This window comes from Carettochelys insculpta, chromosome 7 (assembly GCF_033958435.1).
Source record: "Carettochelys insculpta isolate YL-2023 chromosome 7, ASM3395843v1, whole genome shotgun sequence".
Taxonomy (NCBI): domain Eukaryota; kingdom Metazoa; phylum Chordata; order Testudines; family Carettochelyidae; genus Carettochelys; species Carettochelys insculpta.
This window is the reverse complement of record NC_134143.1, coordinates 19,019,313-19,044,979: the sequence shown is the minus strand read 5'-3', so window position 1 is coordinate 19,044,979 and position 25,667 is coordinate 19,019,313. Positions and strand designations below refer to the sequence as shown.

At 40.7% G+C, this 25,667-nt stretch overlaps 1 protein-coding gene across 11 annotated transcripts in view; it reads right to left on the bottom strand.

The window, feature by feature from the left end:
• Positions 1 to 25,667, bottom strand: part of NRG3 (neuregulin 3) — a 1,029,780-nt gene that overhangs the window by 817,600 nt on the left and 186,513 nt on the right. For 4 of the 11 annotated variants that reach the window (XM_075000083.1, XM_075000088.1, XM_075000087.1 and 1 more), the window contains 3 exons: positions 24,359 to 24,416; positions 17,555 to 17,852; positions 3,055 to 3,092 (listed from right to left, as the gene is read on the bottom strand). The exons of 1 other annotated variant lie outside the window; for it this stretch is intronic. The gene's annotated coding sequence lies outside the window, so the exon portion shown is untranslated. Of the gene's footprint in view, positions 1 to 2,949; positions 3,093 to 17,554; positions 17,853 to 24,358; positions 24,417 to 25,667 lie in introns of all 11 variants that reach the window. 6 more of the 11 variants (XM_075000092.1, XM_075000093.1, XM_075000085.1 and 3 more) reach the window with 3 other exon arrangements.

The window sequence follows — 25,667 nt, the reverse complement described above, 5'->3', positions numbered from 1 at the left end:
AAAACTGCTATCACGTCCCCCCTCAATCTTCTCTTTTCCAAACTAAACAAGCCCAATTCTTTCAGCCTTTCTTCATAGGTCATGTTCTCTAGACCTTTGATCATTCTCGTTGCTCTCCTCTGGACCCTCTCCAATTTCTCCACATCCTTCCTGAACTGCGGTGCCCAGAACTGGACACAATACTCCAGATGAGGCCTAACCAGCGCAGAGTAGAGTGGGAGAATGATTTCTCATGTCTTGTTCACAACACACCTGTTTATGCATCCTAGAATCATGTCTGCTTTTTTTGCAACAGCATCACACTGTTGACTCATATTTAACTTGTGGTCCACTATAAGCCCTAGATCCGTTTCTGCTGTACTCATTCCTAGGCAGCCCTTTCCCATTCTGTATATGTGACACTGATTGTTCCTTCCTAAGTGGAGCACTTTGCATTTGTCCTTATTAAACTTCATCCTGTTTACCTCAGCCCATTTCTCCAGTTTATCCAGATCCTTTTGAATTATGACCCTATCCTCCAGAGAAGTTGCAACCCCTCCCAGCTTGGTATCATCTGCAAACTTAATAAGTGTACTTTCTATGTCAATATCTAAATTGTTAATGAAGATATTGAACAGAACTGGTCCTAAAACAGACCCCTGTGGAACCCCACTAGTTATACTTTTGCAGCAGGATTGAAAGCCATTAATAACTACTCTCTGGGTACAGTTATCCAGCCAGTTGTTCACCCACCTTATAGTAGCCCCATCTAAGTTGTATTTGAGTAGTTTATTGGTAGGTATATTATGTGAGACCATGTCAAATGCTTTACTGAAGTCTAGGTATATCACATCCACCGCTTGTCCCTTATCCACAAGGCTCGTTATTCTATCACAGAAAGCTATTAGATTGGTTTGACATGATCTGTTTTTAACAAAACCATGCTGGCTGTTCCCTATCACCTTACCACCTTCCAACTGCTTGCAGATGATTTCTTTAATGACCTGCTCCATTATCTTTCCTGGCACAGAAGTTAAGCTGACTGGCCTGTAATTTCCCGGGTTATTCTTGTTCCCCTTTTTATAAATGGGTACTATATTTGCCCGTTTCCAGTCTTCTGGAATCTCTTCCATCTCCCATGATTTTCCAAAAATGATTGCTAAAGGCTCAGATACCTCTTTTATCAGCTCCTTGAGGATTTTAGGATGCATTTCATCAGGCCCTGGTGATTTGCAGGCATCTAATTTTTCTAAGTAAATTTTAATTTGTTCTTTTCTTATTTCAACTTCTAAACCTACCCCTTTGTCACCAGCATTCTCTATGTCAGGCATTCCTTCAGATTTCTCAGTGAAGACCAAAACAAAGAAATCATTAAACATCTCTGCCATTTCCAAATTCCCTGTTACTGTTTCTCCCTCCTCACTGACCAACGGCCCTACCCTCTCCTTGGTCTTCCTCTTGTTACCAATGTATTTGTAAAAAGTCTTCTTGTTTCCCTTTATGCTTGTAGCTAGCTTGAGCTCACTTTGTGCCTTAGCCTTTCTAATCTTGCTCCTGCACGCTCATGTTGTTTGCCTATATTCATCCTTTGTAATTTGTCCTAGTTTCCATTTCTTATACGATTCCTTTTTTGGTTTGAGATCATGCAAGATCTCCTGCTTAAGCCAAGGCAGTCTTTTGCCATGTTTTCAATCTTTCCTATGCAGCGGGATAGCTTGCTTGCATGGATGCTTTAGCTAGTACAGGATAGAGCACAATAAAAATACAGGGCAAACAGTGCATCTTCAGAAAGCTTTGCACTACCCAGTCTGCAGCACCTAGGATTTGACCTTAAATTAGGTACATTTCCCCTTAACATTTCCCACAATTATTTGCTAAAATTGAAAAAAAACATATATTCTTTACAGTTTTCACCAATTTTGAGGGTCAACTTCAACGGTTATAACCTCATGATGAATAGCACCATGACCTTAGTAATCATGTTGAAAAGGGGAGATAGGCACAAAGTAAGTGGTATAAGGACAGTATTCTTTCTTACAAGGTCATCAGACAGGACAGGTGTCAGAGGAAGCCGGCAGAACTAAACTTATATGTTAAAAATAAAAATCTGTTATAGAGCATATGAGGGTAGCAATCATGTCATCAGAAATAATGTTTAAGAATGTATTTAATGCTCTTCAAAAGTTCCAGGGTGATAACAGTAGAGGCAGAGTGCAAACATCCTCATCAGCTCCACTAATTAAACTTCATGCTTTTTCAGGAAGGAACTGACAATGATAGCAGAAGTGTCAGTTCAGACCAAACTGTGCTGCTGGTCTTTGTCATGTAGATAACAATCCAATGAGAAAAGGACTGATACCATCAGCTCATTTCACATATGGCCCTGGTGAAGAAATGTTAATTTTTTTGACTATTAATCCAATTATTTTATTTTACTAGCCAATTCACAGGAACAACAGACTGGAAACCAAGGATTTCTGAGCAATCAAGCCAGCTCCATCACTGACTTACTGGGTAGCCCTGGGGTCACTCTTTTTTCCTTGCTTTCCCTATATGTAAAATGATACTTAATTTGACTATTCAGAGTGTTGTGAGAATTAATTTGTTAATGTTTGCAAAATTCAAAGCACTAAATTAGTTATAAGTATCACTATCATGTTGCCATTTCAAAATTGGTCTGGATTCAAACCTAAAACAGCACTTTATCTATTTACAGATGTTTAAACAAAGTGACAGAATCATTGATTAAAATCAAAAGCCATGTATATACACTGAGTTTGGCAATGTCACATTTTAAACCTAAAATTACTGTGTAGGAGCTACCCTTGAAAACATTTATGCAAGTTTTTTCTATGATGCAGAGGGACAATTTTCATTTCAGACACTTAAGGTGGATAACGCACAACTGAAGGCAAAACTTGGCACACAAATGGGACAGATTTTCATTGCCTTATTCATATTGAGTAGTACCTTACTCTCCAAAGAGCCCATGGATTTCAGCGGCGATATGTTCAGAACAAGGCATCACTCAAAGTGAGTAAATTGTCAGGATATTTTTCAGTGTGAGGTACTTACTGGTCTATATCCTCACAGATCAGCTTTTAGAAGTTGTCCTAAAAGACAAGAAGAGCAACAATGTAATGATCTCAGGCCGTATTTAGCCTCAAAGAACATGACAGGAACATATGTTACCCAACTCCATAAAAATAATTTTATGCCACCTCTTTAGGAAGTTATGTTTGAATGACCCTTTGAAGTAACAATGATCTCATCATTTGGACAGTCTAATTGGGTGAAAAAGCTGAACCTTTCCTCTTTAAAGCTTAGAAGCTTCTTTATAATTCAAATTCCCCATGCTATTCACCTCTTTGTGCCTCTCAAGTGTAAAGAAAAACAGCACGCTTTTAAAAAAGGGGGGAATCTGGGAGGCTTGAGCAAAGTTGTAGTACACATGAATATGGTGTTGGCTTGGCATCCATTTGCCTATTATTGGTTTGGTCATTTGGAATGCCCAGCTTACCTGGCTGCGGAGGACAAGCACAAAGGAATGGTGGAGAACAGCTGAGGGATTGAGACTATTTTTAATGAATTTTGTGTTCCTCAGTCTACCTGCTTGATACTAGTCTCTCTGCTCACATTAGCAGAGGCTATTAGGGACTGAAAGCAGGAAATGAAATAATTCCTAGAGGGTTAGACTCTGGGAGAAAGACTTCAAAGGACACCGAAGGGAACAATAGTTGGGCTATTAACTGGACAGTGGTTGCCTATCTGGTTCTAGCCAGAGTATCAGGCACATTTTAGAGGGCTGGCCAAAGATCAAAAGGATAATAAACCACTCAAATCATTCCTGGCAGGTGAGGAAAGGAAGTGGGTGGTCAGCAGCAGCTCAAGGGAAACATGTTGTCCAAGAATGTAGCAGTGTTTTTTTTGCTAACGCAGAGACTCTGCTGGATGTTGTGCCAGTTGTCCCATAGCCATCACAGGAACCTACTTGTAACAGCTTTCTTTGCCACAGAAGTCAGTTATCATTCACCAATGAATGCTTGACATGGCTGATGGGCATTTCAGCTTCTTACGTCATGAGCAATAAAAGCTTAGATACTCTAATAATAATAATAATAATAGTAGTGGTAATAGTAGTTCTGGAGTCCTACAAATCCAATGGGTTATTAAACCTTCAGTGGTCACATGGGATATAAAACGGACAGAGAAAAACGTCGATTTACAGGCTCCAAGAGCGGCCTCTTGAAGAAGTGAAATACAAAAGTATTTGATAGTTCATGAAGAGTGGCAGTGTGGGGAAAGTTCTGGAAAGATTGCAGCTAGATGGTTATCCGCCTATGGTCTATGTGAAAGATTTACTAATTTGACCAATCTTAATTGAGTTTTGAAGGTAATTGGTCAACTATCTGGCCTAAATAAATCTTCTAGGTAGCACCTGCTATGAAAATGTACTTAAGTTTTATTGTCACCTTATCCTTCTTCACCCAAAAATGTCTAGCTTAGCCACTTATTGCATCTTTTCATAAAGCTAAGCTGCAAGGTCTTTTTAGGCCAGGAGTATCTTCCCATTGTTGGCCTGTATGCCACCATTAGTTGTCCCTGATATTTTACTGGGGATTTAAAGTTATCATTGCAATACAAATAAAGCATATTAAAACCTGTGTTGGGAAAGGGGAAGACAAAGACAACATTTATAGCAGTTTCCTTATGTACCGGCCAGTGTAAAATTATTTGTTCCATTGAAGTCAATCTGCAGATCTGCTTCCCCACCCCAGAGATTTAAAGGGAGAATAGTGACCCCATAACTGGGATGTTTTCATTATAATTCAACATCTTAGTAAAACAACAATCAGTCCTATTTTTGTGTTTCCTTTACTATCTTAGAACCACTCTAGAAACCTTCTGCATGCATCCTAAGACACACAAACAAGGGCATACAGCAGGCTCATCACAACTGGCCATGGCACTCTTATATATCCCTCAAAACCCCATGCTCATAACCATGGATGTTACATTCTCAAACACCAATGTGCCCAGAGACTGCAGAACAGCCTGCCTGAGACATTTACAAGACAATGGACAACACGCAGATACCTACCTCAAACACATGATCTTTCTTATCCATTTCCCCATAACAACTTTACATCCAGCAATGAGCACTTTGCCAAACCGTGGAAGCAGCCATGAGAGAGAACATAAGAATGGCCATACTGACCATTCTAACCGGGTCTCTTGTCTTTTGGCAATGGGTGTTACCAGATGTCTCAGAGGGAATGAAAGCCACAGGACAATTTATGAAGCACTTCATCCCATATTGTCCATTCCCAGCTTCAACCAGTAGGGTCACCCAGAATACAGGGTTGTATCCCTGACCATCTTGACACATCCTCCCTAAACATATCTAATTATTTTTGAAACAATTTTTAATTTTGGCCTTTAAAACACCCTCTGGCAATGAGTTCCATAGGTTGATTGTGAGCTATGTGAAGAAGCACTACCTTATATAAATTTTAAATATGCCATCTTTAAATGTTATTAGGTGACCCCTGGTTCTTATACTATGTAAAATAGTAAATAACACATTCACTTTTGCCATACCATTCATGAATTTATAGACTTCTATCACATCTCCTCTCAGGTACATCTTTTCCCAAGTGAACAATGCCAGTCTTTTAATCTCGCCTGATATGAAAACTGTTCCATATCCCAAATCACTCTGGGTCTCCTCTCCATACTTCTTTCCAGTTCTAATGTATCTTTTTTTAGAATAGGGTGACTAGTACTTCATGTAATATTCAACATATTGGTACCACAGATGTATAAAGTGACATTATGATACTTTGTGTCTTATTATCTATTCCTTTCCTACTACTTCCTAACACTGTTAGCTTTTGTGGCTTGCTGTTGCATATTGAGCATTTTTTTGAGACTTATCCACTATGGCTCCAAGTTCTATTTCTTGAAAGGTAACAGCTAATTTAGATCCTGTAATTTTGAACATACAGGTGGAATTCTGTTGTCCAATATGCATTACTTTGCATTTATCAGCTAGACTGGTTTCCCAATATGCCAATTTCTTCATAAGCCATCTCAAGAAATAGTTTCTGGAAAAGTACTACCTCAACAACAAAAACCAAATCACACAAGCAATTAACTTCTGGACAGGTAAGCTTCAGCAACTTTCATCTACCCAAGCTCTCTCTAGAATATGTCCTGGACATCATGATCATCTTCATCAATAGAACCCTACAGATGATTGCATACAAGAAATTCATGGTTCACCACACTTCTACAGATATCTACCCTAGACAAACCAAGAAATCCGTTATCTACAGACTCATACCACAGAATATGCTCTGAGGAGAAAGTTCAGGATACATACCTTAAAAAATTTAGAAACACTTTCACCTAGTAAACACATTCCATTAGAGAATGAGATCTGTGCTGATTGCTGGTAAGGTCTCAACTGAAGTATTGTGTCCATTTCTGGGGACCACATTCCAATTAGGAGGAGGAGAAATTGGAGAAGGTCCAGAGAAGAGTAACAAAAATGATTAAAGGTCTAGAAAACATGACATATGAAGGATGATTGAAAGAATTAGGTGTGCTTGGTTTGGAAAGAGTGTAGAGTGAGAGGAGATATGATAATAGCTTTCAAGTACCTAACAGATTGTTCCAAGAAGCAGGAAGAAAAATTATTCTCCTTAAGATCTCTGATGATAGCACAAAAAGCAATGGGCTTAAATTGAAGCAAGGGAGGTTTAGGATGAACATTAAGAAAATCTTCCTAACTGTGAGGGTGGTTAAGCCCTGGAATAAATTCCCAAGGGTGGTTGTAGAATCTCCATCACTGGATATATTGAAGACTTTGTTAGATAAATATCTGGCAGGGATGATGCAGATGGTGCTTAGCCCTGTATGAGTGCAGGGGCTGGGACTTGATGACCTACCTTTGAGTTCCAGTATTCCTTGATTCCGTCACATCATAGAACAAGCCACCTTAATCCCCTCCAAGAGAGTCTACTTCAATAAAGAAAAAGAAAACACTGATTGTGCACCTCTGTGTGTTGCCTACCACACCGGAAGCCACATTGGTTGTCTTCAAACTGATACTCAGTGGGGACCACATTCTGACAGAAATCTCTCTCATCCCCCCTCTTCTGGCTTTCACACAACCCCAAACCTGGCCATCAGAAGGCAGCATCACACAGATCAGGACACACAAACTCAAAGCAGCACCAGACACTGCCAGAACAACAGATGCGAAACTAGTCACATTTCTCCAGCTGCAATGGTCCATACCCATCAATGAACCTTTAAATGTCCCTTGGTCTTATAGATGCCTATCACATGTGGTATACCTCGTGCAGTGGAATAAATGTCCCAACAACATTTATGCGGGTGAAATTGAATAATCATATGTTCTCAAACTCAGATAGAAAAATGATGAAATACAAGAACAGCTTATCACCCATGGGCAATTGCTTTTCAGAAAACCACTGCTCCATATCCAGCCTCTCATCTCTCATCTGCACAGGAAATTTGCACAACACCTTCAAAAGATGAGCCTTGGAGCTTAAATCCATAACTCTGCTAGACACCAAAATATATGTACTCAGTGTTTCACTACAACAATCTGAAGCTCCTTCGCTCTCCTTTACTCTTTGACTGCAGAGGTGTTAACTGTCCATTTCATTTTTATTAGTTTCTTACAACATGCATAAACTCCATATACTTAACAATCCGTTCCACGATGTATTTTGCAGTTTCACTTTGTTTACCTTGTTCAGCAAGGTAGACTATAAGGACAAATGCAAAGTACTCCACTTGGGAAGAAACAATCATCTGCATACATATAAAATGGGAAACAACCTAGAAAAGGAGCATTGTAGAAAAGGGGCTGTCATGGATCACAAGTTAAATGTGCATCTAAGTGTAACACAATTGCAAAAAAAACCACAATCATCCTGGTATGTTGAAGTCTTCTGATCTACTACACAATGATTAGGACTCGGGTGGAATAGCGTCTCCAGCTCTGGGCACCACATTTCAGGTAAGATGTGGACAAATTGGAGAATGCCCATAGAAGAGCAACAAAATCAATTAAAGGTCTATAAAACATGACCTATGAGGGAAGATTGAAAAACTTAGGTTTGTTTAGTTAGGAGACAAGAAGACAGAGAGGGTACACAGTAACAGTTTTCAACTACACAAAAGGTTGTTACAAGGAGGAGGAATTAAAATTGTTCTTTTTGATATGTGAAGATAGGACAAGGAGCAATGAGCTTACATGGTAGCTAACGTTGGACATGAGGAAAAACTACCTGACAAAGTGATTAAGCACTGGAATAAATTCTCTGGAGGTTGTGAAATCTTCATCACTGGATGTTTTTAAGACCAGGTTAGAATTGTTAGGAATTGTCTATATAATATACTTAATCCTGAGTTGAGTGCAGGAGTCTGGACTAGACATGCCAGTCCTATGATATAAGGACAGCATAGACGGCATTTTCATTTTTCAGAATGGGAACTGAGCAACAGGAAAATTAAATAACTCATCCAGCAAGTCTGATACACTGTTGAGAACTGAACTCAAGTCCCATGCATCTCAGTGACTATCACAATACCATCCTTTCTTTTTTCTTTTCTTAATGATCCATAGCTTCTAAGTTCTTTAATTTTTTTGCTTTAGAAAAAGTAAAGAAAGCATACATTTGTATTTCCTCATATATGTACACCAACTCTTTCAGGGAAAATACATAAACCCTTCACTCAGTGTCTATCAAATAAAAGCAGTGCATAATTTATGAATTATTTTATTTTACAAATTTAATTTTCTAATTTCTTAAAGTCCATTTAATCTATTTTATTGATCTTCACCACAAAGAATAGGAGGGAAGATCATGTGTATGGATGCACATGTTGGACACCATGGATAAATATGCAATTTCAATAGTATATTTCAAATTACAACGATAGCAAAGATGCATGTGCCCCAGGCTTCTAGCATGGGTCATTTTTCTTCTTGCTGTACTGTACAGTTTTCCACTACAAATAACTAACATAGACTCTGTATATATCTGTATACTGTAGTTATTTAAAATATACAGCATTGATAATAGAAATCCCAGTGCAAACTAAAGAATGAGCATTCACTGAGCCAGATTTTGTCATTATCTGGAGTTACTATGTATTTTTGGTAGTAGAACTGAAGAAATTTGGCCCAGCAGCTATCCTGTCTGTGGTATAACCAGAAGATTAGATTTATTCTTCTGATGAAACACAGAATAAATTGTATTCTGAATCACTCGGACATATTGTTTTTACTTGATACTGAATCTGTTATGTTAAGTTTATGGTGAAATAAATCTTAAGAATATACACAAAAATCCTTAGTTTTACTCTTTCCAAAATAGCAAAACTAATAATGAAAAAGAAAAAAAAGAAACAAACAAACAAAAAAACCCAAAACCAAAGACCACACTGAATGTAGTTATATTCTTCCCATTTTAATTAGGTATCCATGTTTGAAAGCATATCTTCACCACGGGCTAGACTGACAAAGAGTCATCGATCCAGCAGGGGTTGATTTACCATGTCTAATATAGTATTGCTCTTCCACTGATTCTGGTAAGCCACCCAAATGAGAAGAGTAAGCAAAGTTGATGGGAGATCGTCTGAAGGGAAGATAAAATGGTAAACTGACCTGAGTACGTTGACTGCAGCTATGTTATTCACATGCTGAAGTTGTGTAGACAAGGCCTGAAAGGCCAATTCCAGCAGCCAGGAATCAGAGTTGTTAGGGGCCCTGGCCAATCCATGGACCACAACAGCAGTGATGGACGTGAGTGTAATAGAGATATTGTGGTGGATCTGTGCCACCAAAGGATACCCTGCATTAGAAGAATCTCCAGACAAGAAAGCTCTGAAGGCAATATTGTGTTAGGAATGTAAAGCAAGCTACTCTAATGTGGGATGCAATCTGGGTTCTTGCATCACTTGCTTAAATTTATTTTTAAAAGCAGGTTTAATTCTTCCACCTGCAGTCAGCCCTGAAAACCTATTGAACTGGCCAACATTTGTGATGCTGGTTCACCACGCATATCTCCCTTCATCTCCATCGCGGAACTGAAATCTATTTTTAAAGGAGAACCTCTCCCAACAAGCTGTCTGTAATCAGGGATGCTGGCTCAGCAAAGTACTGAAATTTGTATTCAGTACCAGAAGAGCCAAAGTGCAGACTTCAAAGTTTGCTGAGCTGGCTTTCCCAGGCATTCAAACCTCTGATCAGTTGAAGAGTCTCAGTGTCCCATAAGACCTCTGGATAATTGAGATTGTTTTGTCACCCCTTCAGTTCCTATTTTTCTAGCACCTACATTATGTTGTAAAATCTACTGCATGTTTTAAAGTGCGTCTGTCTGATAGTGTTACATGTGTTCAAGAACTCCTCTTAAAGTGCAAGAGCTGTGACCACAAGATTTGGTGTGCAGCTTCTTCTTACCCTAACTTAAGGCCAGGAAAGTGGGAAATGGCTGAAATCCCAGGATATCCCAGAACATGGGAAGGGAGGGGCTCCGACAGCAGGGACAACGTACTTCACACTTATCACCGGGGGGCAATGAGTGAAAGGAACAGCTTTACTGCAGAGTGACCAATAGGGGCAGCTAAAGCAGAAAAACTGACCGCATGGAGATGGGGCTCTCCATCCTGCCAGCAGAGGTAAGTGCCCCTCTACCTTAGCTCTCCCACAGCACTCAGCCATAGCACTGTTTAGGGGTAGCCCTGCTGCCCTTCTGCAACTAGTTCCCTGCCCCGAGATGCTACAGCCACAAACCCCAGCTCTGTCCCCCAAAAGCACATGCTGGGGCTGGGAAACTATCGCAGCCCCAGGCCAGGTGTCCGCTCAGCTGCTCTCCTCAGGGTCAGGAGAAACAGCCCTAACTCTGCCCCTGCCTGCAGCCACTGTGATGGGGCCACAGAAAAGAGTTGTGGTCCCAGTTCTGACCTGGCCCTACCACTATTGCTGTGCCAGGGCTGGGGAAACAGCCCTGCCTTCCTCTACCCCCCCACTGCTGAGCCAGGTCCAGGGAAAAGAACCACATATATGGTGTCTGTTCCCCCACAGCAACTGGTGGGGTTGGCCAAAACACTCTACCCCTGCCCTAAGCTGCCCCCACACCAAAACACCTGCTGTGACATCTACACCCCCAACCCCTATCCAGATGCCCCTCACTCACACCAAACACGTGCTCTGAGTCCCTACCACATACCTTCTCTCTCCACTCCCAGCCCTGAGCCTCGCAAACCCAAACCTCTGTTCTCACTTCTCCATCACGCACCCTCATTCCCACCATACAACAAGCCTCTGCCCTTAACCTGTCCTGTAACACCCTCCAACTCCTGCCTTGACCCCTCACCTCTTCCAGTTTCCTGCTTTAACTTTGAAACCAGCCACTCCCTACTGTCAGCCCTCTCACACCCCGACACTCACCTACCCTCTCTACTTATTTTTGCAAAATACAGAAAGACTGCAAATATCAGACAGGTAGTCATGTTAGTCTGTATCTTTAAGAACAAGAAGTCCTGTGGCACCTTATGGACCTTAAAGTCTTTGCCCACAAAAGCTTATGCTCTAAAATATCTGTTATTCTATAGGGTGCCACAAGACTTGTTGTTGTTTTCAAAGACTGCAAATGTTATCTACCAGCAAGCTGTATGTATTCTTTGAATCACAGTGAGATTTTGATTAACACAAACTTCCTTTTTTCCTTCATTTTCCAAAATATGAACATTTGCATACACCATGTACATTTTCTTTTTTTCATTTTCCAAAGAGAAAAAAAATTGCTAGTATATAAATAATAGATTGGCTGTGTTCTACATCCTATTCGCTGTTTGAACCTGAATTTTTCATCATATGTGTGCCTGAAGTGAAGCACTGAAATAAATCACCTGGTTTCAGGGGGTCCTGAATCAGAAGCTAATGGTAAATCGTGTGGACTGAGCATGAATCTATTTGTCTCACTTTAGTCACCCAAGTTTATAAAAGTTGACCTTAACTGTAACATTTTCACTGATTTGTAGTTTTAACAATGTAAATATGTCAATGACCTGCATGGTATTTTCTGAGTCACGGTTACAGAGAGAACTGCACCTTGCACCCTTTTGCAGTTCATCCTGAATGCACCATTCCAGTGACAGAATTTGGTGCCATTACCTCTCATGGGTGAAAACGGGTTGTTCCTCCACTCTTAGGCTATGTCTATACTAGACAAAGTCAAGCCCTGATACATAATTTTAGCTATGCCAATTGCATAGCTAAAATTGACTTAGAATTCAATGGTGAGGGCTGCCCTCACGGAACAAGTCTGACTGCAGCATTTTTCCTGTTGACTTTCCTTAATCCCTGCCACTCACAAAGAGTTCCGGGGTTGATGTTGATTTCAGAAATGGCCGTTTCATGCATGTGTGAAACAAAGCCATGGAAGATCGACCCTAAGTATGTCAATCTTCTGTGATAGTGAGGAAACATGCTTAGACCAGACTTCTGGGTTGCAGCCCCCTCTTCGCCAATATCAATGTGACAGGCCTCAGATCAGCTTCTTCAAAACAAACATATTGTTTATTCAGCCAAAGGTACATCAAGGGAAAAGGCTCAGTTCTTAATGATGGCTGGTGGTGTTTAGATGCAGAGACTTGCTCAGTGGTGTAAACAGCCAGCAAGATGGCCACTACAACATGCAAACGCCCAGGGCAGTACTGTGAGGCATGGATTCATTCCGAGTTGGAGGCTGGTGCCTGAACATGTACAATTGGATGCACAGCTGCTGTCACAGGGAGCAGATTGCATTTTGAACACTGGAGTTGATGGTATGGGTGTTAGAATAGATAAGGTTGATACTGCTTTAGGCAGGGAGCTGGACTCAATGACCTCCTGAGGTCTCTTCCAGCCCTAGGATTCTATGATAATAGCATGTAATACAGGTTGAAGCTCTCTAATTGGGACCCGACTAGTTCTGGACAAAAGAATTTGCCAAATCACGGGAAGTCAATATTGCCTGGCAGCATATAACAATAATAATAGAACTGGAAGAGACCTAAAAAGCCATCAAGTCTAGCCCCCTGCCCTAGGCAGGACAAAACCCATCAGATCAGCCCAGCCAGGGCTTTGTTGAGGTGAGACTTAAACACCTCCAGGGATGGAGACTCCACTACTTCCTTGGATAGACCATTCCAGTGCTTCACCACCCTCCTAGTGAAAAAGTTTTTCCTAATATTCAACCTGGGCCTTCCCAACCACAACTTGAGACCATTGTTTTGTGTTCTGCCATTTGTGACCACTGTGAACAGCCTCTCTCCAGCCTCTTTGCAACCTCCCTTCAGTAAGTTGAAGGCTGTTATCAAGTCCCCCCTCAGTCTTCTCTTCTGCAGACTAAACAGTCCCAATTCCCTCAACCTTTCTTCATAGGTCATATCCTCCAGCCCCCTAATTATTTTGGTCACCCTCTGCTGGACTCTCTCCAGTGTATCCACATCCTTCCTATAATTGGGGGCCCAGAACTGGACAGAGTACTCCAGATGCGGCCTCACCAAAGGCGAATAAAGAGGAATAATCACTTCTCTGGATGTACTGGTAATGCTCCTCTTGATGCAACCTAATATGCCATTAGCCTTCTTGCCTACAACGGCACACTGTTGACTCATGTCCAGCTTCTCATCCACTAAAACTCCCAGGTCCTTTTCTGCAGAACTACTACCGAGCCAGTCGGACCTCAGCCTGTAACAATGCTCGGGATTCGTCCGGCCCAAGTGCAGGACTCAGCACTTGTCCTTATTAAACCTCATCAGATTTCTTGCAGCCCAGTCTTCCAATTTGTCTCAGTCACTCTGGACCCTATCCCCACACTCCAGCATATCTACCTCTCCCCCTAGCTTAGTGTCATCCGCAAACTTGCTGAGGGTGCAATCCAACCCCTCATCCAGGTTATTGATAAATATGTTGAACAGAACAGGACCCAAAACCGAACCTTGGGGCACCCCACTAGAAACCGACCGCCATCCTGACATCGAGCTGTTGATCACTAACCGCTGGGCCCGACCTTCTAGCCAGGTTTCTATCCATCTTACCATCCATTTAACTTGCTGACAAGAATATTGTGGGAGACCGTACCAAAAGCTTTGCATTACCAACACATTCACTGCTTGCTGGGCTCTTAGAAGCATTTAGGGGTAAACTACAGCTAAACAACAGCACAGAACACTGAGAGCCAGTTTTGTTATTTAAATCTGGATGGCAGCATGGGCTTGAGTCTCGGCCGTGCAGGTGCCATGAAAATGGAACAAGGATGGAATATGTTCAGTGGGCAGGAGAGACGCAGAGTTGGAAAAGGAAGTAGACAGACAGGTATGTGCCTCCACAGCATGGGTTTGGCAAGAGTCTGCTTGAGATTACTCAGCCAGGCTACCATTTTGAAAACAAGTCTGGGAGGTTGGAAGAAAGATGGCTAACAGTCACTGAACGAGAGAAAGAGGCAGACTTGGAAGGCTCACATTCCCTCAGAAAGACAGTAGTCATTGCAGCCTGAAACAGTAAGTAGTATAGCAATAAAGCATAATCAAATTATAAAGATATATATGCGTAGAGTCCCTTGAGAAGATGTTCTTTTAGTGTCTCAGGCTACGTTTGAAGCTGAAATTAAGTTGGCTTCTGGCTTCAGGGTCTTATATTCTGAGTTGATCTCTTTGCTGTTCTATTCCCATATTGACTTCTTGCATGCCAGAGTCTCCTTTGTGTCAAGGAGGAAAAAACAACGTTCTTGAGTTCTGTAATGCCATGCCACCAAAAACTCTGCTCAGCTTTTCAGAGTGGACAGGGCAAATGGGACTCACCAGACTTAGTTCTGCTTTCCCTAATTTTCTTGTAAATTCTTGAGCTCTTTACACAAAACTCATCTGTGTTCTGGTTGTGACTCATCTCAGGTATCTGCCAAGCAGCATACCCAACAAATTCATTTCAGTGGCTCTTTACAAGAGATTGCTATACCGGTGCATCTCATATGATAAGGAGATCCACGTGGCCACTTGAGGCATGGTATAACACTGTTGGAATAATATCACTGCAATGCTGATATGTCAAAATCAGGACCAAACACAATGATCCAGGACCCATACCTGGCTTTAAGAGGGGAAGGGGACAAGTAGTCAATTTGACCCAGAGCAGTGATGGGCACATCAGTAAACAGTTGGACAGAGACACAAGACAGCCTGAGATACCAGTAAAAGTACTGTCAAATTAATAGCCAGAGACATTGCATATGCATGACAAATAGTCTGCACTAACTCAATTCAAAGTAAATTTACTCTACTTTGAAAGCCGGGTACAGAATTTTCAGCATATAAGGAGTCAGCCCATTTTAAGTTTGTGGTATGTGTACAGACACATTTTCAATGTGCATCATCTTTTATTGGTGCAAATGAAACCTCACCAAGTAGTTACGCCCTCAGAGATTTTCCTTGACTCACAGTGCCTACTATTGCTTCTTCCTTGTTCTAGAAGGAAAGTCATCTATTGCTAGGCAATAGCAGCAGTGAACTACAGCTAGTCACACACTGACCTGGGTACTCTGACCAATTATTATGGAGTTGTTATGAATAATTTCCCCACCCATCATCCACTCCACCCAAGGAAGGCACCAGGAGCTGGAGAACAGCATTACTGACCATGACACAGTTTTAGCCAACATCAAGGTAAATGTGTTGAAGGAAAAGGGGTAGAAGGTTTCTCCTTCTGCCTTTCATGAGGGTGCACATAGTCCAAATCTAGGTCTAGCCCAGTACACACTGCAGAAAGTGGCTTCTACACACTGTGCATGTCTAGGTGGTAGCATATTTCCTTTTCCACAATATGCCATACCAGAATTTATCAAGTCAAAGTGGTTTTTAATTGGAGATCATTTTCTTCATAAAAATGCCATTAAATGAGGTGAATCACCATTAAATAAAACATCCCTTTTGTGCTGTCATATTTACTTGTTGTAATAAATTTTTTGGCTTAGAAGCCACCCATGAGAGTGAGCTCTGCCACAGATGTTTGCCTTTGCCATGGGGTCATCTTCGTGATTAAAAGAAAGAAACAAACACAAAAACCCCATGAATATTCCAAGTTTAAAATAAACAGAAACAATCCTCACTAAGTTTACAGGAAGCTGGTGGTCAAATACAGGACAAATGGAATCTATTCAGAAAAGTCCTATTGACAAAGCATTTTTTATAGCTTCTATTAAATTTATAAGTTTTTTAAAGTATATGCAAAAGGTTAAAAGGCAGACTTATTTTATGGACTAGATTTTTACAGCTTATGTAGCACCTGACAGCTTCAGTAGTTCTTGAGATCTAAAGTGGCCCCTTTGTCTTACATTTTCAGAAAGTGACTAGTGATTTTAGGAGCAACAGTTTTCCAGAATAAAATTTCACGTGCCTTGAAGAGGCTTGATATTCAGAGACATTCCCTCACCCAGAATTTGTTTACATAAAGTTGCCTATCTGCTTTCTGTGAAGTTACCTGGAATGCTGGATTCGCAATTTGAAACCCATCAGAATCATAAATTTGCCTAAACATCTATTAAACATTACAGAATAAAGCGAGTAGACAAATGAAAAGGAGAAAATAGCAGATGAGATATTGTGACATATGTAGAAAGTCAGACCATGATTAGAATGATCTCTTCTTGCCTTAATATCTATGTGGGAAACAATGAATTTTAATTTTCAAATGGATATAAATGTGGAACATTAGTAAAAAATATGGGAGTGGTTGGAAGGGAAGGAGAACAGGGAGATGATGCAAAAGAGGGCATTATGGGAGCATAAAACGTAAGCAGTCTTCTGCATTTATATTTTTATTTGGCTGTTCAATTGCTTGTTTCTCCCTTCAATCTCATATCAAACCACAGAGTACATAAATGCTATGACAAGTATTGCAACTAGACTGGTGATTATAAGGCACTGGCTTGGGAGGATACCCACAAGGCATCATTGCCTACTGCTTGTTAGGTCTAGCTGAATGGAGAAGTATATCGCACCATTACTCACAACATACATATGTGAGGATAACAGACCTGGTCATCGGCGGGAGGGAATGGATCTGCGCCTTTGGGGCTAAAACCATATGCTTTACTGCATGAGCTTAAAGCAGAGACTACTCTCTCCCTTTTCAATGGTCTCAGTGCCTCTCAGGTTACACAAACATAGAGCTAACTGAGCCCTCTTGCTAAAGTTCCATAAATTCAATAAAAATTTTAAATGTTTAGAATGTGTCCCCTGTCTGGTCAAGTGCACGTACCAACTCTGCCTCAATTTAACAGTCTTTGTGTCTACTTAGCTCTCTACCAAGTCACACCCTATGTGAATCAACAATACCCTTCCAGACCCTTCTCTCTCTGTGGTCTTAGTCTATTTCCCACGCAGACAGAAAGTGGTTCCTCCAGGTCCCTGCTGGACACAATGTCCTCGCCCTTACCTCAGGTCTCTACCACCGTCTGTCAGTGTCTATTCATAGTCCATGGTCTCTCACCAGAGCTCCACTTGAAACACTCCATGGTGGTTCAGCTCCCTCAGCCAGTCAGCCACCTCTGATCTTCTCTTCACTGAGCTCTCCAACAGCACGGAGCTGACTCTGGTTCTGCAGCTTTTCTGTACAGCCTTCCTTGCCCCTGACTGGCCACTTTCTCCTGCAGATATTCTAGCTCCCCCTGGAGGACTTCTCTAGGATTTGCTGGGTGTGACAAGGCCACAGGCCTCCATCAGGGGGCTTCAGGTCCTGGTCCATCCCATCATGTAACCACCTATCTCTTACTGCAGAAAGATGCAGTCTAAAAGTTTAAAAAAAAAAAAAAAGTTATAAAGCAATAGCTGAACAGAGGAAAAACCCTATAGCAAAATCCATTTAAATTAATTCCCAAAGAAAAGCAAAGGACCATAAACTGTTAGTTCTGATCTATTCAAACCACACTAATTTATTTATTTTTACAGAAGCCCTCAAGGAAATGCTGAATGAGTGAAAAAAGTACATATCATTAAACATACCTGTGCATAGATTAATTTAATGCATATGGGATGCATTTATGTATTTCACTGAATTTAAAAAGTTAAGTGTATCATCAGTAGAACACCCTAAGTTGACATGTTCAAAATGAAGTACCAACATACACCTTATTCTAATTTAAAAAAAAATAAAAGAAAAAGTAATTGTCACATGATTTATGACACAAAAAGTTATCAGGTTTATTGTCAGCAGGATGAAAAATTGCAGTTCCATGTGTTAGAAAAAGTAATTTTTAGACTAATTATACCCTAGTTACAGAAAAATTGATTAGAGTTTTTTGAGGTTTTTTTATTTTGAAGATATGTTGTTTCAAAGCAGAAGTTAAATTAATATCAAACTGTTCCTTGTCTCCAAGTGTCACTTTAACATAAAAAAAGTTGCATTGTTCCACACTTTTTCCAGAGGAGGAGAACATAAATCAAACTATGTATATTTAAACAACTCTTCTTCAGTTCTAAGTCTGATCTTTTTAACATGATGCTTCTTACATAGTTAGAAACAAAGAATGGGCACAACTCTTTGCTCATTAGCTTATGACTTTGTCTAAATATTTTGACATTATTTCCCCTCTCTGACATATAACAATTTCCTTTTTGTCAAGGTACTTACATAATGAGAGCTGTAAATGCTAACCTAGTAAATCAATAGATGCAGTCTTGAATGGTCAATGTCCTAAGTCATATCCTCCATAGTGCCCCCAGTTTTATTACTGAACAATATATTTGTATCCATGGGTCGAATCCTGACAGCGACCTCAGTGTAAACATGTGACTAGTTCTATTCACTTCAATGACACTAGTCCTGTAGACCTCTGTGTAAAGTTAAGTTCATGCTTGAATGTCTTTCTGATTAGGGTAGACTTACACACCTAAAATTGTGCATATGTCTCATTGTTTGCTGTGTTGGAATGCTGACACCTAAACATTAGCACAGCGTGAACATGAATTCAATAACAATTCAGTGCCCCGATATGCTACAATGTGTGGATGATATAAAAGATCTAAATCCTGCCATCATTGGACAGGATGCTACATAATGAGGTACTGCAGAATTTTCCTTTTCCATGGCAGCCATGTGTTTGCTGCTATTATGTTGGCTTGCATTTGAAGGACAGCAGAACACAGATTTGCCAATTTTTTGACCAACTATATTCCCTTTACTCTCCAACCACTTGTGGTCATCTAATACAATCTAGCCAATTAAACAGACATGTCTGCCTAAACCATCTTGAGAGCTATGCCAATAGCCCATCCTGCTGTACACTTGCACAAAAACCCATATTTGTGCACAACCTTTTTCTTCTTCCTGTGGACCAGCAGTGCAGGGTTTAGCTCTGTAATTGTAATCAAGCTGCTAAATAATAAAGATAAACATCTTGTAATAACCCAGAGATATAGCTATATGGAACTATGGCAAACAATTTTATGTCTAGATAGTGCTTCTTTCGCGCTACAGATTTATGACAAACATTTATTTCATCAGCACATAGACTCATGGTTCCTTTGTCCAACACTATAATTCTAACAAAACAAGCCAGAATAATGAGCTGAGAGCACAATGAAGTTGCAATCAGTTAGGCCTATTCAGAATCTCTCCAGCTGTCATCACGCTTAACTGTCAGGCACTTATCAGAAAGCAGAAGATACTTGAAATATTTGGGATGGCAGAAACACCATCACATATTCAACAGTGATTAAAAGATTATTTCCCCATTTGGGTCTTTGGTGAGGTGTACTTTTTTAAGGGATGATGTCAAGTACATTTCAGTTGCTTTTGTCCAGGGCTACCTTTTAACTCCACAATGAGAGGGGCATTTTTTTAAATATTCCATCAAACTGCTAATACAGGTTGAACCTCTCTAGTCTGGCACCCTCAGGACCTGATTGGTGCCCAACAAGGGGATTTGCTGAACTATGGGAGGTCAATATTTTCTAAGAGCATTACCAACACTTCCACTGTTTACTGGGCTCTTAGAAGACACTTAGGAATACAGTGTTATTACAGCTGAACAACAGCACAGAGCACTGAGAGCTAGGATGGGTGTCTGGAAAAAAAACTTTATGGGACCATGGGAAACTTAGCCACACTCATTATAAGTGGCATCCAGCTAACTAAAATCGCGGCAGACTACAGACATTGAGGGACAAGAAAGTGCCAAATTAGAGAGGTTCAGCCTGTAGGTACATAGATACATTTTTCTGAGTTTTTGCAGCATGTTTGTGGAACCTGAACCGTTATCCCTTACAAGTTGCCAACAAGTTTGTGTGATGTGGGGAAACATATTGTTCATGTGTTAAAATGGTACTAACACTCACCCGGCAGGTTTAAGCTACTAATTTACCACATATTTGGGGCTAGTGTAGTTATGTCTTTGCTCACTGTAGCTGGCATGTATTTTCTAATTGACTTGCAGACTTGTATGGACTCTGATGGCAAATGTCAACAAATGCATGTTAATGCTGTACTGTTTCAAATGGGACTAGATTTATATGTATTGGGATACTGTTAGTGAGAGAGCAGGGTCTGCAGGTGCATCTTAGTTTGCAATTAGTGGGGACAAAAGCAAAGGCAGGTGACAGACTTCACCAAGTCCTGGACAATGGGGGCTGTCAGCTCCAGGGCCCCTGGAAGATGCAGGGCCTTGGATGCCAGACCCCTTTTAATCACTGGGCTTAGGGGAACTGACCCTTAATTTTGTATGTTAAGCCAATATATCCTAATTTAAACCAGGAAAACATGTTGGGTAATATCTTCTATTGGACCAGCTTTCACTGGTGAGAGAGACAAACTTTCAGGATTACACAGAGCTCTTCCCCAGACCTGTGTAACCGTGAAAGCTTTTTTCCACACTCCATTCATCTGAGGAGGGTTTTACACAAGAAAGCTCATGACCTAATACATTTGTTAGTCTCTAAGGTGTCACAGGACTGCTTGTTATTTGTGAAAGCTTCTCTCTCTCAGCAGCAGAAGTTGGTCCAATAAAAGATAGTGTCATCCACCTTGTCTAATATCCTGGAACCAAAAACAAACACTGAATACAATAGTTTAAAATACTGAGACAGATGCTCAGCTGATCTAAATCAGCATAAATCCACTGGATGTAACCCAGGTGACAGTTTAGCCCACAAAGTGGCCCTTTTCACAGAATGTGGTTGACATAGGGTGACCATCCATCCCACATTGGACAGGATGGTCCCGTATTTGGGACATCAAAAAGTTATTCCAACTTTTAAAAAATAAGGGACTCATTGGTCCGTATTTGGGCCACCCCCTGCCACACTGACCTTTTCCACCAGCATCTGCACAGGCACAGCTGCTGGTGGGAGTCTCCTCCCTGAGCCTCAGGAAAGCAGGCGGACTGTGCGCAGCTACTACTGTCCTGGCACGTGCCATTAGTACCTCCCCCTTCCTGGCTCTCTGGGGCTTGGTGGAGCCAGGAGGAGCCATTCCTCCCCACCATATTGCCGTCTCATATTTGAGACATCTGTCAGGCCAAAGGTTACAAAACTAATGGTGATGGGGAACTTTAAATGGACAAAGATGTCAATCTAGGGCGACCATACTTCCCTGTCCCATATTTGGGACATAGGGCGTCCCGTCCCAAATATGGGACAGGGGGGTATGGTCACCCTAGATTGACATCTTTGTCCATTTAAAGTTCCCCATCACCATTAGTTTTGTAACCTTTGGCCCAACAGATGTCTGTTGCTATATATGCAGGTATCCTGTTAATCTCTTTAGTGCTTTTACTCCACCCATATCTTGATAACCTTTTTAATTATAAAATCTAAGGAAGGGGTGTAATGATGGTATACACTCATCATTTTGACAAAACAATGCTTTCTTTTCCAAAATATTTGCACTTTGTGTGCCTGGGAAGTGTAGCTATTTCATATCTTTTCCATGACCGCACAAAAACCATTGTTACATGGAAATGGAGACAAGTCACCATTTCTATTATGAATTGCACAAAAGAATTTAGGGCTAGTTCCTAAGCAGGTGTAAAACAGCATAGTGCTTAGGGTATAAGATGCGAGATAAGGCCCTGCTTTACCGATAGGATGGTTGCAGTAGAGTGATGTTTGTGTAAAGCATTGGGCATTAGCCTATCTTTACTCCCACAGAAGCACTGAGGCCAATGACTACTGAGAAGAGGTAGGCCAATACTGAATGCTTTAGAAAATCCCACAGTTACTGTTCAGGCCAAGTTAGGGCTTTGAAGAATGTTGATTCCAATGAGATAAAAGAACCCTCTAATATTACATTTGGACTTGAGCTTTATTTACTTGGATCCAATTATATTCTGATAAAAACAGTAGTTATAAAGAAGTAACCTAATGGAATAAACAAGCCAGCAGAGCTGAAGCTCTGATTTTTAATTTCATTTTAGGTAAGGTTCTTCAACTTCAATCAGTTGACTCTGTTTCATCTTGATATTATTCTGGTATCTCATCCCCATAAACATTAAATGGAAAACGTTATGGGCATAAAGAAAATTAAAACCAACAAAAACCAGAACATGAATCTAAGACCAAGAGTAAGAAACAGACAAGAATACCTGAAAATACACAGATGAGGAAGGATATGCAGCTCACCAACACACTTTCTCCTGCTTCCTACTCCTAGAGAGTCTTCCTCTTAAGAATGGATGGAAGGGCCTTGCTTTGGGAGGATGGGCTGAGCTTATGGTGATGATGCCAGGAAATAATTCCTTTACATGAATCTACTCCTTTCAAATACAACAAACAGTGGCTGCTTTGCAGTGGAAATCCAGGTACTTGAGTTAATGCTACTAGAAGCTGTACCAATTCCCCTTTGCAGCTGCTGCCTGCTTGGAAATGCAATGTAGTGTGCCAGTCAACGGCTTTTCCAAGGAAAGCACAATCAAGAAATTGGCCCTGGGGAATGTGTCCCATTGTGCCACTTTCCTAGCATCTTCAGAAATAGCTTAAAGCTCTTCTCACAATCAGGTGACCATTTCCTCCCTCCAAAATGGAATCTTATAGACTCTCCCAGAATTTCATGATTTTCTCACCCTCAACTCTGTGTATTTTTCTGCAAGAGGGGAGTACTTAGGCACAAAATGAGAGGAAGATGGCTTATTGTTGAGGCACTGTTATGTGAGTTTAGGCATGTCTCAGAGCTATTGCTGTAAAGAGGGGAAGTAATAATTGCCCCTCCTTTAAAAAAATCTTGTCTGCTTGGATTATAAATTCAGCAGTGTAGGGACACTACACTGACCTGTTCTCATGGAAATTTATGCAATTGAGCAGTCTTGCAATTGCAAATAGATGCTCATTAGCATAATCCCAGGGCTAAATACCATAGCCACGTGAGAGCTCCGTGCCAGCAGGGGCTGCTGCTGGCATTAAACAGGCTGTGTAGACCTGCCTCTGCCAGCTAAAAGCCTCTCAGGCATAAGGAGCTGGCAACAGAGGGGATTTTTGCTAGCAAATGCAGGTCTACACAGCCTGTTTAATGCCGGCAACAGCCTCTGCTAGCAGGGAGGTCTCGCGTGGCTATGCTAATTAGTTCTGTGATTATTGAGAGACTGCTCATTAGCATGAAGCTGCCAGGAGAACAGGTCAGCCTGCCTCCAACCCATGGTATATTATAGTTGTGCCTAGAAGCCCCAGTCAAGTCATTATATAGAATATGACCAACTGTGACAATATTATGCACTACATCAGTCTTGTCAGACAGACAGTAAAGCTCACCTCTCAGTAATGCTGGTGTAAATCAAGAGTAATTCTACTGATGTTAAATGAATCATACTAGTATATGATTGATGAGAGAGGAGAATCAGATCCAATAGTTTCTTTTTCCTAGTCTTTTGGAAAACTGAAGTTAAAGCCATAATTTTTACTCTTGCTATTTTTCCCCAGTATCATAATTTCATAAATCTTGCACTGGGAACCTCATAAATACTGCACTTGCTTTCTCAGCAAGAACTGTGATAGTCTAAAAATGTGCACAGTTTTATTTTCAGACCAACCATATACAAATGTAGTGAACATAATATGAAAATAATTTCAGTGAAAGCAGGATTGGGCCCTAAAGATAATTTTAGTCAATACCCTTTGTGTGATTACATGATTACCATTGAAAAGGACGGACACAATAAGATTGTCAACTGCTTTCTGCAGGGAAAAAAAGCCACTTGAAACACCTCAGACTAGTGGTAGATAATTAGGTATCGGCAATTTAGGAGAGAGAAAACCTTGTCCAGCATCACAATACAATGATACAAAAGCTCTCAGAAAAGAATCTGACCTGCAGGAGTAATCCAAAGAGAGAATGGGGAGCAGCTGTGATTCTTCAGGAGGGCGGCCTATAAAAAACAGAAGGAATAGAGAGAAACCCTCATGTTTAAATCTATATGGGGCATGGATAAGCCCATCTCTTTGCACTTGATGAGTAACCACATAGCTTCTTTAAAATGCTAATCAATTTTACAGAATAAACCTTTAAAGAAGATACTCTCATTCTTGAACTTGGCAGGTATGTCCATGTAGGTTCCTGTGTGAATGTGATTTGATTGGTCAGAAAGACTTCTGCTCATCAGAGTAAATGACAATCATTAGAGACTATTTATTTTCTGAGTTAAGAGATAATAGCCTGCGAACTAAGGCTATGTCTACACAGCAGCATTGTTTCAGAATAAGCTATTCCGGAAGAGATTATCTGGAACAGGTTATTTTGAAATACCACAGCTACAAACAACATGCATATTGAAATAGTGCTCAGCTATTTAGAAATAGAACAGACACACTGATTGGCTAACAGGGCACCCTAGGTGGTGTTGGAGGCCCCATATTTTGAAATACTCCCTATTCCCTCTCTATTCATCTTCTATTTTGAAATACCAATTTCAAAATAGGTGCTAGTCCTCCTAGAATTGAGGTTTACAGAACTCAAAATAAGCTGTCCACTATTTCCAAATTATTTCAAAATAGCAGTTTTGTGGTGTAGGCATTCAGAGTTATTTTGGAATAGCAGCCATTATTCCTGAGTAACTTTGCTATGTAGACACATCCTAAGATCTTGATTGAACGACAGCCAGTCAATTGAGAGTAAAAAAAAACTTTGCAGAAAGAGTTCAATTTCAACCAAGTTCAAACTGAATCCAGCTAGCTTTCCATCAAAAACCTACCTGGTTGCCATACAGATTGCATGAGAAGCAGAGCTTTAAGAATCCGGAGCCCTAAGGCAGCCAGGAGAACTGCCCTGGAGACAGGACTCCATTCCATTTTGCAGAGAATGTTTAGATTTTGTTCCGAATTAAAACACAATCAATTTTTGAAATATCTAAATTTTTCATGAAATGGAATTGCCTTTCTCCATCCAGCTCTATCTATAAGCTCAGGTCCCAGTGTAATCCTCAACCTAATGAACATAATCACAGCGAGGACAAGATATCATGCCTAGATCTTCTTCGACCTTAGAAAAGATCATTTTTCTGATAGAAATGTTGTAGCACAATACTTCATACAGGAAAAGACTTTCTCAGCCCTGTCCCTTTTTGATTGTTCAGTACAGAGATGCAGACTGCCAGTGAAACACAGTGGTTCATTCCTGCAAT